The sequence below is a fragment of the Nuphar pumila genome, chromosome 4 (assembly GCF_984573655.1).
Source record: "Nuphar pumila chromosome 4, dmNupPumi1.hap1.1, whole genome shotgun sequence".
Lineage (NCBI taxonomy): Eukaryota > Viridiplantae > Streptophyta > Magnoliopsida > Nymphaeales > Nymphaeaceae > Nuphar > Nuphar pumila.
This window is the reverse complement of record NC_143252.1, coordinates 20,179,743-20,192,589: the sequence shown is the minus strand read 5'-3', so window position 1 is coordinate 20,192,589 and position 12,847 is coordinate 20,179,743.

The window sequence follows — 12,847 nt, the reverse complement described above, 5'->3', positions numbered from 1 at the left end:
TTAGATCTTGGAGTTTAAACAAACCTCCCCACTATAATCGTCATTTTGTGGATGCCTCCTAAATTTTGAAAAACTAAAACAAAGGGTTTTCCACTAAAAGATATATATAATTTTTAAAATGAACCCAAAACCAGATCTGAACTTTGAGAGAGTGTGAGGATTGTTCTTAAAGGTAAAGTGCCTTTTCTCCTTCGATAAGTAGGTATTAACCGAACTAGGAACCCTTGATCTTTGTTTTTGGAGCATCGACCTTACAAAAAGTCATACGTCGTATGCAAGACCTATGAAAAAACGAGTTTAGTAGAGGGAGCCACCAAAACTCAAAAAAAAAGACAATAACACATACAATATACGAATATTAGGACTGTCAAAACTTATGAAAAATGTATCAAATGAACAAAATAAAGATTAAAGCAAACTGAATCTCACTTTTGGCTTAGGTAGCCCTTTTTGTGTTGACGAGCACGAGAAAGCATGGGCGACACTTTGGCTAGGCACAACCTCTAAAAAGAGGTGAGACAAGGGATCTGGGTAGTAAGCTAGGTCGACTAGAGTAGGCCTTGTAGAGACTCAAGTATAGTGAGGGCATAAACACAAATAAACTCCAGATGTTGAAATATGAGAGATGTCTCCCCATTTGTAGTTTTTTAAGAGGATTCAAATACGTTTTCTGCATATCTAGGATCTATATAGATGGATGACTTTTAAGTGGGTTGTCTTTCAATGAAAGGATGAGATTGCATGACTTACCCTAAAGAAACATTTTGCAATGATTATTATGCTTATCCTAGCATTTTGTAAGGCCTAAACTGAAAAATTCGTGAATTAGGTTAGTTGGTTTGGGCCAAGGCATAATTCCCTATGCGAAACAGGTCCAAAATGGAAAGTTTAAAACAATTTCACAATTTTTATCATATCTCCCACAATATAATTGATATTAATGTGAATTTTATTTTATACTATAGATAAAACATTTATTTATAATTTTTGTTTTAATCTTAAGACCCAAAAATGTAATTTGATAGGTTGAAAATCCACTATAACTGTGCCTAATTGAAAATCACGGTCAATCTTGGACAAACTTTACTATTTTGGCCATAAATCCCTCCTATAGCATCCATTTCGATCCAAATTTATTTTATTTGGAAAGTAAGACATTCTAGGATATTTTTTCTTTCTAGTAAAAGTAAAAAATGTTTTCTTATAGGTCAAAATCATGTTATAAGTCAATTTTGCCTTATTTTAGACCTAAAATGACGTTTGAAAAATCCAATCCAAGATCCAATTTACCCAAGATCCCAATGAGTCGAAATTGGAGGTGTCTACACTTATGCGGCCATGGATTTGCATGAAGTTAGGTGTAGAGGTGCCCGAGAGTGCGTGGTAGGAATTATCATGGCAAGGCTCCTCCTCCCTTCTTCGTTTGACAGTTCATCATCCAACAACTCATCTTTTTCAAAATCTGATCCCACCACTTAGAAGATGTGACAACGCTTGTCTGTATGACTCTTGAACCACTTTTTATTGTAGCTGAAACATAGGTCTTTCTTGATCTACTCCTCACATTGTGCATGTGTGATTGACTCCACCTTAGGGGCTAATGTGATCTCCTTGAACGAATCTGACTTGAGTGTGTCACCTGAAGAGCGTAAGAGGGAATAGGTCAACCGATTTGGTTTCCACATTGTTTGGAGTCATTGCTTCTTCTCATCATGAAGCTTGGACACCCAATAGACCTCCTTCAAACTCCTCATGACTGCGTCTAAGACCTCGATACGAAGGTCCTCTCGCAGCCCACCAACATAAGACCTGAGCAAGGTCTCCTCATCAACGAGGGGCAAAAGTGTGCAAAGATTTTCAAATTCAGCTTGACACTCATCCAAATTGCCCCATTGCTTAAGGTTTTTGAGCTCTATATGGTGGTAGACCAACACCGTGGGCCCAAACCTTTCTATAACATACGTCATAAAGTCAGTCCATGGGGGCTTGCCATGTACAATGTCGAACCACTCGTACCATCAAAGAGTGTCACCCTCTAGGCGGGCAGGAGACCACTTCGGCAACTTGTGCCTCGGGTGACACATTATAACAAGTGAAAAAATGTTTGAGTTTGAAAACCCACTCATGCACATTGTCACTGAAAAAGGGAGGAACATCAAAATAAGGTATCTTAATTGTACCCCGAGTATAGTCATGCGGCGGCTCCTTGAGAATCAAGCCATGCAAGACCTCCATGTAGCTACCTGTGAACATGAAGTTTCAGTTAGTGTGATTTAGTGAGTGGAGTGGGATGGTGTTGAGGTGATCAACCAAGGCTGCTATAGCCTTATCGATGTGCTCTAAACATTCAGTGCTCTCTTAGCGTTGCCAAAAAAGTTTGGCTTGCGTTTGCTTAGTGACCATCCAAGCTTGCTCGATGTGCCGACAAGTTTCTTCACTCTTCTCCAGATGGGGTGGTTGTGGTACCTCTATGGTATAGACTTCGCTCTGATACCAATATGTTATACCGTCAAAAAATTTAAGGTTCGTGCAGGACAAACTGACGTTGGGAGCAAAATAAGGCTTAGTCAAAAATTTAAGGCTTGCAGTGGATGATCACCTTAACCGGAGTCTGGTGGACTCAAGTAGATCAAACATCTGGAGTTTTTGCCTTGTGACCTATGGTCTGGGTGTCCTAGGGTCTACACCTTGATGAACACGATGGGAAAGATGTTGGAGGTTCCTTGTTGTGACGAATGAGGGGGTATGAGTGAAGACGGCTAATCTAGTAGGTGCAATTTGGGCTCGAAGAATGGTTCAGGTGTGGAACAAATTCCAAAATGTGTGGGGCTTAGACCAAAGGTCCTAGGGAGGTCTGAGGATGTTTGTAATGGTTTGGTATAGGTGTTGGATAGTTGGCTAAGTTGTTGCTGGTTTGGGGTTACTGATTTAGGGAAATTGGGTAGATCAGGTACTCAATAAGATGCACTTTTGAATTTCAGGTTTCAAAAAATTGACCAAGGCTTAGAGAAAAATAAGAATAGGGTTTAGGTTCCACTTACAGGTTTGTAATAGGTTGGGAAGGTGGCTCCCATGATCTCGAATGCAGGCACATGATCTGGAATGTAACAACACCAGATTACTAGGCGGGAAGCAAGATTGCACTACCTAGAATACCGGAGAAACTTGGGGTTTTTGGGAGGGGTGACTGACCAACCCTTGGGGGTTTGGTCTTCATGTGGATAGGAGATCAAAGAGAGAACAGGGGCAAATGAGAGAGAGAGAAGAGAAAGACGTATAGGGAAAGATAGACGCCCAAAGAGAGAGAGTGGGAAAACATATTTCATAAATTACATAAACTCTAAATGGAGACCTTATGTTACTTTGTATAGTGTGTGACATGGGTTTGGGTCCAGCCTCAATCCAAAAATAAAATATTAACTCATAAACCTCAAACACCCTCTAGCTGCCAAAATAGGATCCTAACTGACAGTAAAAACTAGATTAGAGAGGGAGTTAGTTAGCCTGACTGAGGTTCCTTCCTAACCAGATTCTAAAGGCCTAACTAAATTACTTAAAATCATATTTGAATAAAATAAAAACTACCTAGCTGAACCCAATTTTCAAAATAGAAAGAATGAGAGAGAGGGAAAGTCGTCTCCCCTATTTTGGAAAGTAGGGCAACACCTCCTCTTTCCTTTTCTTTCCTTTCTTTCTTCTTTTATAAGGGGTGTTTCCTACCTTGTTGACTTTGAGACTCCTCCCATGTAGTCACCTTCCTTCATTTTCTTTCTTTTTATCCTTGGTGTCAAGTGTTCTCACTACTAAGAAAAGTTTTTCTCCTTGTAGGGAGCTCAACTTAGATGCCAAGTGTCTCTTGCTTGAATAGGAAGATGACATGTGTCCTTGACTTTTTTTCATATAAATCTACCATGTTAGCTGCCACATCATCTCCTAGGGCCCCACTTTGACTTGGGAGATTGCTTGACTGGATGTTGGATCTTAAAGCTCCGAATTTGTTGCCTCCTCAGTCTATAACTATTATATGTGAAGTTAGCACATTATTTGTGAAGTTCATTTTAGAGTGCACCTTTCACAGACATTCATAGCATGTATATGTGAATGTCATCACACATTTGTTCACCTCCTAGAGGATCATTTACTTAAGGGATATTCTCATGTGGATCACAAAAGTTATACTATATATGTGAATGTGGTAGGGTATTTAAGAATCTACGCATGTTTTCAGTTACAAGAGTTTTTCATGACCTATGCACGAATTTCAGAATCTACAAATGTATGGGGCAAAAAATTGAAGCAGAACATTTTAATTAAAGCAAGCTTGCATGGGTGTTACGAAATAGAGAAAATGTGTGTGTTTGATGTGCAAATCTACTTTATTGGGATGAAAACTATCCAAAATCACAAATTTGTTTATGCAAAATTTGTGAGGTCCACACAATTATTGTGCAAATCTACTTTTTAGTGGCAGTTTGTGATATCTGGATAGTGTACCAATATATCACCCAAACCCCAGGAGGTTTGCTAGTGTGAATAGTAAAAGGGTCCTAAAAAATTCAAGCATTTGCTATTTTGGACATGGGGCAGATTTTGCAAATCGTGGTGCATTTAAAATAACATGTCATTTTTGTTGTATAGTACAATCATTTTTAAAATTTTATTTTTAAACAACTCATCTCAAAATTTTGCTTCTTTAAAGCAAGGGCAACATCTTTCCATAAAAATGTTTGTTCTTTCTCCTCACTTTCAAGAATTTGAGAAAATTTCATGGGAGTGCATGTGGGTTCTTCCAACCCAAGCACCTGTTTTGGTTGAGGCATTCACACCAACCAATCCTTTTAAATTTGTACAAATGCCATGAAATTCGCACAAATATCATGTGAATCTTCTTTTGAAGGTTTGTAAGAAAATTGAGAATTTGGGTGAATGTAAGGAGGCCTGTGCAAATATCATGTGAATCTCCTTAGTTGAATTTTATTCTTTGCTATAAATATTATTGATTTGGGGCTATAGACAATTTTATCATATTTCTAGGCATTTGTAGAAATATATCATTTTGGATGACAGTAAGGTCTTTTTCCAATTTATTTTTGTGTAATCTTATTGCTTCTTGCTCTGTAACAAGGTAATTTTTTGTAGACAAATCAGCTGGAACTCAAATTTTTAGCTCAAGCTCATTATAAGCTTGAACTCAGCTTGGCTTACCACAATAATAAGCCAAGTTTGAACACTTCAACCCTGTCCTATTTACCAACCCTAGTCAATGAATTGGACATTTAGCAGAATCGAGTGGATCCAGACCTGAATTTGACTATGAAGTGCTGGTATCTGGTTCGACCATACCTATCATAAGAAAAACCATACCTGGACCCTGTATTTGGTAAAATAATATTCCTGGATGTTTTACATTGAAAAAAATGCATATCTTAATTGGAAGTCGGGTAAGACCTTAGTCTATTACAAAATTTTATAAACCATACTCGTCGTATACTAATAGGACCCGATGGGTCACTCCGAATTCTTAACTGGACATCTTTTGTTATCAAACCCAGATCTTATTAAATCCAGGTTGAAATTGGTAGTACCCTACCCATTGACACCCACGACTATGATAGTGCAACCTCCTAAACATCTAGCTCTCTCATTCCAAGTCGATCAGGCCTCCTCTATTGGAGACATTTCTAGTCTCAAAAAGGCTTTATGATCACTTTATCAGAACAATTACGAAATTTTTTTTCTATTTGCTCTTTTAATATCTACTTGACTTTTATTAGTAAGTTCTCCTTTCAGACTGATCTTAAATTTGTTCTCCATGATAAGTCATGCATACTTATTGATATCAGTGCGGATGATCGATTTTTCTATAGGTACCGAGACATAATATGAAGGGTTGTTTCTTCTTCTTTCTCATCTTCTCATCTTAACAATGAACGCTCTAAAAACTTCAACTTTTCAGCATTTAGGCTAAATTTTCCTATGGAACAGGATCTAAAAATTTCAAATTTCCTTTTTCTTTCTCATCTTAACAACGAAGGGTTGTTGAACCTTTTAACAACAAGAACTCTGCTGAGAGAGAGAGAGCCGAAAGAATTGTTTTTTTGAGCCGAAAGGAGAGAGAGAGAGAGATTTGTATCAACAATGATGAGCATCTGCTCTCTCTCTTCCAATGAGCCCCTCCCTCCCCTGGCCCCCTTCCCCCATCTCCTCCCATTCGCATTCACTCACCTTGCACACCACTCCTCTTCCCTCTGTCTGTTACGATCTACCCTCCTCTCCATCTCCCTCAAAGACCACTCAAACCCTTCTACCACATCCTCTCTTGCCCATCAGATTTCACTTCAGCTGCAACCTTACTATTCTGCTGCGCTTTTTCATGGTGTCCTATGCAGGGTCCTGAGGCCTACACCTTCAGCTCTTGCCCCATTGCATCGATGGCCCGCCAACCTACCTAGCGTCTCCAATTATGACCGTAGATAAGATGACTTTGCAGCTCCCAGAGGAGTTCCATGAAGCGTGTATTCAAGCCATGGGTCTAACTTGTTGGATGTAGGAATAGGAGAAGAGGGAATTCAAATAAATAAAAATTTGGGGACCACTCCTTTATGGAGTGTGTTAGGACTTTGATGATGTGGAATAGTCCCATATTGAAGGATTTCAAGAAAGTTGTAGGCTTTATAACCTACAAGGAGATTCTTACACTTGTTCCAAAGGACAAGGGAGTGGGATGACTACCACACACGCGGGCTTGGGCTTGGGCTTGGGCTCTATCCATTCTAAGTTCTATGATCTTTTTGTCCTAGATTACTGTTTTTTATTTGGATTAGATAATGGGTTAAGAGAAATGGCCGTTCGTGGGTTATAAAACGTGGTTAGGGCTGGAGTTACAGATACAGAGGAAGTCGCTTGACTCTTCATTTTCTCTTCCCTGTTGCTGTCTGATTTTCTGCAACAACGGTTCAGAGAGGTTGTCTTCGAAGGACAATCTACCGTCGGAGTGCACCGATCCGGATTGTCGAGGCTATTGTATCCTAGGGAAAGGACGTCAGACCCTATTTGCACCGTATGTGAGGGCGAATCTTCTCTAAGGGGAGTACTTTCATACGCCTTAACCTATTACATAATACTAACATGTTACTGTTGTTTTTATTATGTTTTATACATATGTTTGGCCATTTGCATTTGTTTGGATTTTGGTATAATGTGGAAACCGACATGTATGCTACCTGTTTTTGTTTCGATCGACTGTTAATCGTGTTTATTATGTTAATTCCTATTCTGAATTCTATCATGATGTTGGTTGTGAAACGATGTAATCGGGAATTTAATCCAACAGTGTTAATGAAGATTTTAAGCATGTCGATTGCATCGGACTTTATACCAAAAGTGGACATGTCCGATATGCCTGAAAAATTTGTCGGTCAGAATTTCAAGTGTTAGCAATAACGCATGAAAATCTGATTCATGACTATAGGTTTGTTATCTGTTCTAGAACTCGAATGCCCATCGGTTTCTGAGACTGACCCTGATCCTGCTGCGGTTAATGCGGCTGTAGAGTGGAACTTGTTCGATGTATATTGTTCCTCGTCTACCACTGTTAAAGCCTTATGAGATCAACTTGACAAAAAGTACAATACCGAAGACTAAAGTCTTGAGAAGTACTTGATTGCCAAGTTTCTGAAATATCAGATGGTAGAGGGCAAGTCGGTCACCGAAAAGGCACATGAATTTCTGTTGTTGCTCCACAGTTTGACTGAGGCTGATATGAAACTTTCTGAGAAGTTTCAAGTTATGACCATCGTGAAAAAATTTCCTAAGTCTTGGGTAAACTTTGGTATGTCTCTCAAGCACCGTAGAGGAAAGATTTTTCTGGATGATCTTATGGTAGGCATAGCCATTAAGGAAGAGCATAGGAGTCAGAAACAGGTTGTGATGTCAACTGAATAACCTAAAGTCAATATGATGACTGGATCTTTTAAAGGCAAGAGACAAAAACTGAAACCTGCAATGAAAAACCAATTTAAACCTAAGGCCAAAATCCAGAAGAAGGCAAAGAACAAACCGTGCTGAAACTGCGGACAGGTTGGGCACTGGGCTAAGGAATGTCCTTCCAAGAAAGTCAAGGCTCATGGGACCACAAATGGAACGCCTCAAGTCAATATGGTGACTGAGGTCGTTGAAACCAATACTGGGTATGTTTTTATTAACCCGCAAATCTATCATGTTTATGAACCGACTGAGTGACTAGTTGACACTGGGGCTAATGTGCACGTTTATGCTGATAAGTCTGTCTTTGTCTCATATCAAGCTACTACAGGCAGATCCGTGACTATGGGCAACTCAACGGCTACAAAGGTGTTAGGGATTGGACGCGTGGATCTGAAGTTTCCTTCATGACGAGTTCTATCTCTAGACAGAGTACATCATGTGCATGTAGTTAGAAGGAACATTTTAAGCGGTTCATGTTTAGTTAGAGAAGATTATGAATTTAACTTTAAATGTAATAAAGTTGTTATTTTACATTCTGAAACCTTTATTGGCAAGGGGTATTTAGATGATGATTTATTTAAATTTTGAGTTGAACATGTTTGCAGTAATAAATTAGAGAATAATATTTCTTTTGATTCATTGTCTAATGTTGCTTACAATATAGAATCATCTGATTTGTGGCATAATAGATTGGGTCATGTCAATTTTAATTCTGTAAAACGATGATGAACTTGAAGATGATTCCTGAGCATTCTATAGATAAAACTAAAAAATGTGAAATTTGTGTGCAATCAAAACAATGTAGAAAACCATTCCATATGATTGTTAGAGATTCTGAAATTTTGGATCTGGTGCACACAGATATCTATGAGTTTAATGGAGTGTTAACCAGAAATGATAAAAAATATTTTATTACTTTTATAGATGATGACACTAAATACGGTTATGTGTATCTGCTAAAATCAAAAGATGAAGCTTTTTATAAGTTTTTTATTTTTAAGAATGAAACAGAAACACAAACTGGTAGAAAACTCAAAAGATTGAGGTCTGATAGAAGAAGAGAATATATCTCTAACAAACTTGATGAATATTGCAAATCTGTTGGCATAGTTCAAGAGTTTACCACTCCATATTCTCTTCAATCTAATGTGATTGCATAAAGAAAGAATAGAACCCTAACTGACATGATAAATGCTCTACTTGAGAGTTCTGAATTACCTACCTATATGTGTGAGGATGCTTTGAATACGGCTTGTCATATTCTGAATAGAGTTCCTCATAAGCATAAGGACAGTAACTCATTTGAACTCTGGAGAAATAAGAAATCTAGCTTGAAATACCTTAAAGTGTGGGGCTGTCTTGCAAAGGTACTTGTCCCAGAGCACAACAGGAAGAAGCTAGGTCCTAAAACCGTAGATGTTATCTTTTTGGGTTATGTAAAGAACATGTATGCCTACAAGTTCTTAGTAATTAAGTCTGAGATATCTGGCATAGATGTAAACTCTATTGTTGAGCTTCGAGAAGATACATTCTTTGATGATGTATTACTCATGAAAGTTTGTGTACCTCATAATCTTTCTTCTTTACCTTCAACTTCTGGTTTCATTCCCGAACATGTGGAAAGGATGACATATGTGGGGATTGAGCCATCTTGTTCCCACCCTAGACCAATTGAGTCAGCCTATATATATATATATATATATATATATATATATATATATATATATATATATATATATATATATATATATATATATATATATATATATATATATATATATATATATATATATATATATAGGCCTAATAGGCGGGCCATGAGCCAACGTTTTCCCAACAAGCCAGCCCGAACTGGACCAGCCCGCCCCAGTCAATGGCCCATTGCCCACCCTACCCTCCTCCTCTTCCTATGGAATAAAGCAACACCCTTCATTCGCCTCCTGCCCCAACACCACCTCTCTCTCTCTCTCTCAAGTGAGGGAATGGAGTCGTGAGAGAACGACCCTCATTTGTGGTGGCAAATGAGAGTGTTCTCTCATTTGCATGAGATTTGGGATAGAACTGCCCTTTGTACAGAGCCTAACACCAGGTCCAGCCAACCTGGCACAGCCAAGTTATCCCAGAAACAAAACTCCATAAAAGACCACCCCTATCACTCCAAGAGTTTGATTCCAACCTGTGAAAATGCTTCCAATAACCCATAGGAACATGCACCCTAACAATGCCCACAATCCCAAACAATGCAACTGCGATCTGATAGACAAAATTGTTGGCAATTCATGTCCAATGGTGCTAGTCATGGAAATCCAGGTTCTGCTGGGGAGGCCATGTGCTGAGAGGAGAGCCACATTTAGCAGCCCAGAGGAACATACACACCTTTTGAACGACTATCCTACGGCTCACATGTACAGAACTCCACATCAGGATCAGTTGCAGATTGTGATAACATAGTCCAAGATAGGGCCCCTCCTATGACCCAGGCAGAAATAAGGAGTATTTTGACTTAAATGCGACACATGTAATCAACTTTTACCAGATATTAGGGGTTGGAGTCAGTTATAGAACGTAGTTGTCTTATAACAAGACAGTCCCATGAAATATCAAGACATAGCTCAAACAGTTTATTTTGGGGCACAAAACTACTGAAATGCCTGTGTTTCAAAATGATCAAGTAGAAATACTTATAAAACAACTCAGCTTTTCACAAAAAGAAAAAGGCAAAAAGCAAACTTGAACTAAGAAAAAGTTCCAAGACAATGAATCCTTTAATTCAGAAAACATGCGTTTACAGTGACCTCAAATTCCAAAATGAAGTGATAATTACAAAGAATTTAAAGTAAACTTTGACAAGAACATGAAAGATGAGAGAAGACAGATATATGGAATTGAATTCCAAAAGGGAGTTCACCAATGCTCTCCAGTAGTATAGGACAGGACTTGGAGTTCAGTCATGCTTTATGGATGGATGGACAGAAATTTATTTGGCCTCTATTGGAAACGTGTTGTTAGAGGCAATCGGTCCCTTGATTTTACATGGCTAAGCCTGCCTTCATCTTGAACCACATATCAAATAGGTCTACAATCAAAATTCAAACATCTCTGAAGGTGAAAGTTTGTAGTAGGCACGCAGTGCGTCTTAATGGGATGTCAGGACTTGGTTGGCTAAAAAGCCAACAGCTCAATGATAAACACAAGGCATCTGATTAGAGTTTTCAAACCCAAGATGGAACACAATTACCACAAGGCCAGTTATGTGGTTTTAGGATCATCACTTGTACTATAATACAAGCCATAGTGGTCTTAGAAGCATCACAATACACACCCTTTCCTTACGTATCATTCAAAAGAGCAGCTTATACACAATTACTTAAATTGGCTAGCATCAGTCTAGTTACAATGATGATTGATATTTGACAACTTTTCGCATTGTAATGTTGGCCTTTTAAACCGTTTTCTGAAGGATGTTATGCAGCAGTGGTGATAGCAGTAAGGTTAATGGTAATGATGGTGGTGGGGGTGATGGCGGTAGTAGCAGCAGCAGTAACTACTGCTGCTGCTGCTACTAATACCAAAAACCAACAATAATAACACTATCATCATCAACAACAACATTATTGTTGTTATAATTATTATTATTAAAGAAAAAACACTTTCAAGGTCTAGAAATAATTCGTTTCACCATTCTTCCACTCATCTTACACCAAGCCAAGACCATACCACACCTGTGTTTCTCACAAATCTATCCTTAGAAAACGTGTCTGAACATTACAATAAGGCTAGATACACATATCCTCCTTTGAAAAATAATGTTTTCTCCACTGCTTTAAATATCCAAAACTCATTGAGGAATTCCTATAAGTAGGGAACCTGTCAGATATGGACAGGTTTCAATTTTGATTGTTGGCCGGCTATATGAAATTAAAACAAGGCTAACATGTTGAGATTATTAATCTAGATATCTTGGTCAAAATTACGTTATTTAAAGGCTTATACTTGATAAACGATGACATTCACTTATGAGTCAATTAACTAGGAGAAAACTTAAGCGATCTTGAATACATTCTAGAAGTTTTAATATGTTTATCCCCATAGTTAAAATTTTCAGCACACCCTTAAATGATAATATTAATCACCACTAGTTTTGATTCAAGGGGTGGGTTTAAAGCTGCCAAGAGCTTATTATTGCTCAGTGAATGCAGCTAAGCTGAATATGGTGTTTATTCTCAACATTGAAGCCATATGGAAACTGGAAAGGACAAAACAATAGGATATTTCCCGGAGATGAAGAGAACTGTCTCTTGATTCATTCATTTATATATATGTTCAGTTCTCTCTCTGAGTAATGCGTTCCTTAGGCCCTTCAAAAATCGTAGTTTTAAGTATTTTTTTTCTCACGTCTAACACAGTAGATGTGATCTATAGGTTTTGTTAAGTGGGAACCGGCTTTTGGATCACCAGAATCTGACCTGTATATAGGGTTTTCCGGTGATCCAAAATCAATGGCTATGAAGGTACCAGTTTTTCCCAGCTCATAAAAATATGGTTTTTCATCGAAAAAACATGATACAAGATTCGATTTCCACTAAATCGAGCATGCTAAACACATCTAACGGTTCAGATCTATCATAAAACGTTTAAAACCTATGGGGCAGAACAAGAAATGGGGCCTAATATGTTCAGTTCTATATAGAAAGAGAACTGAAGATTCCTTGTTCGTGAGAACATCGGATCTGAGATTTCCTGTTCATGCGAATGCCTGATATTTTCGCAAAGCAACTCAAAACCAGGCCAAATACCCACATGTTATGTTTTGTGGTCTCTTAAAAAACCAACAAGTCATCCATAAATAAAAGGTAAAAAA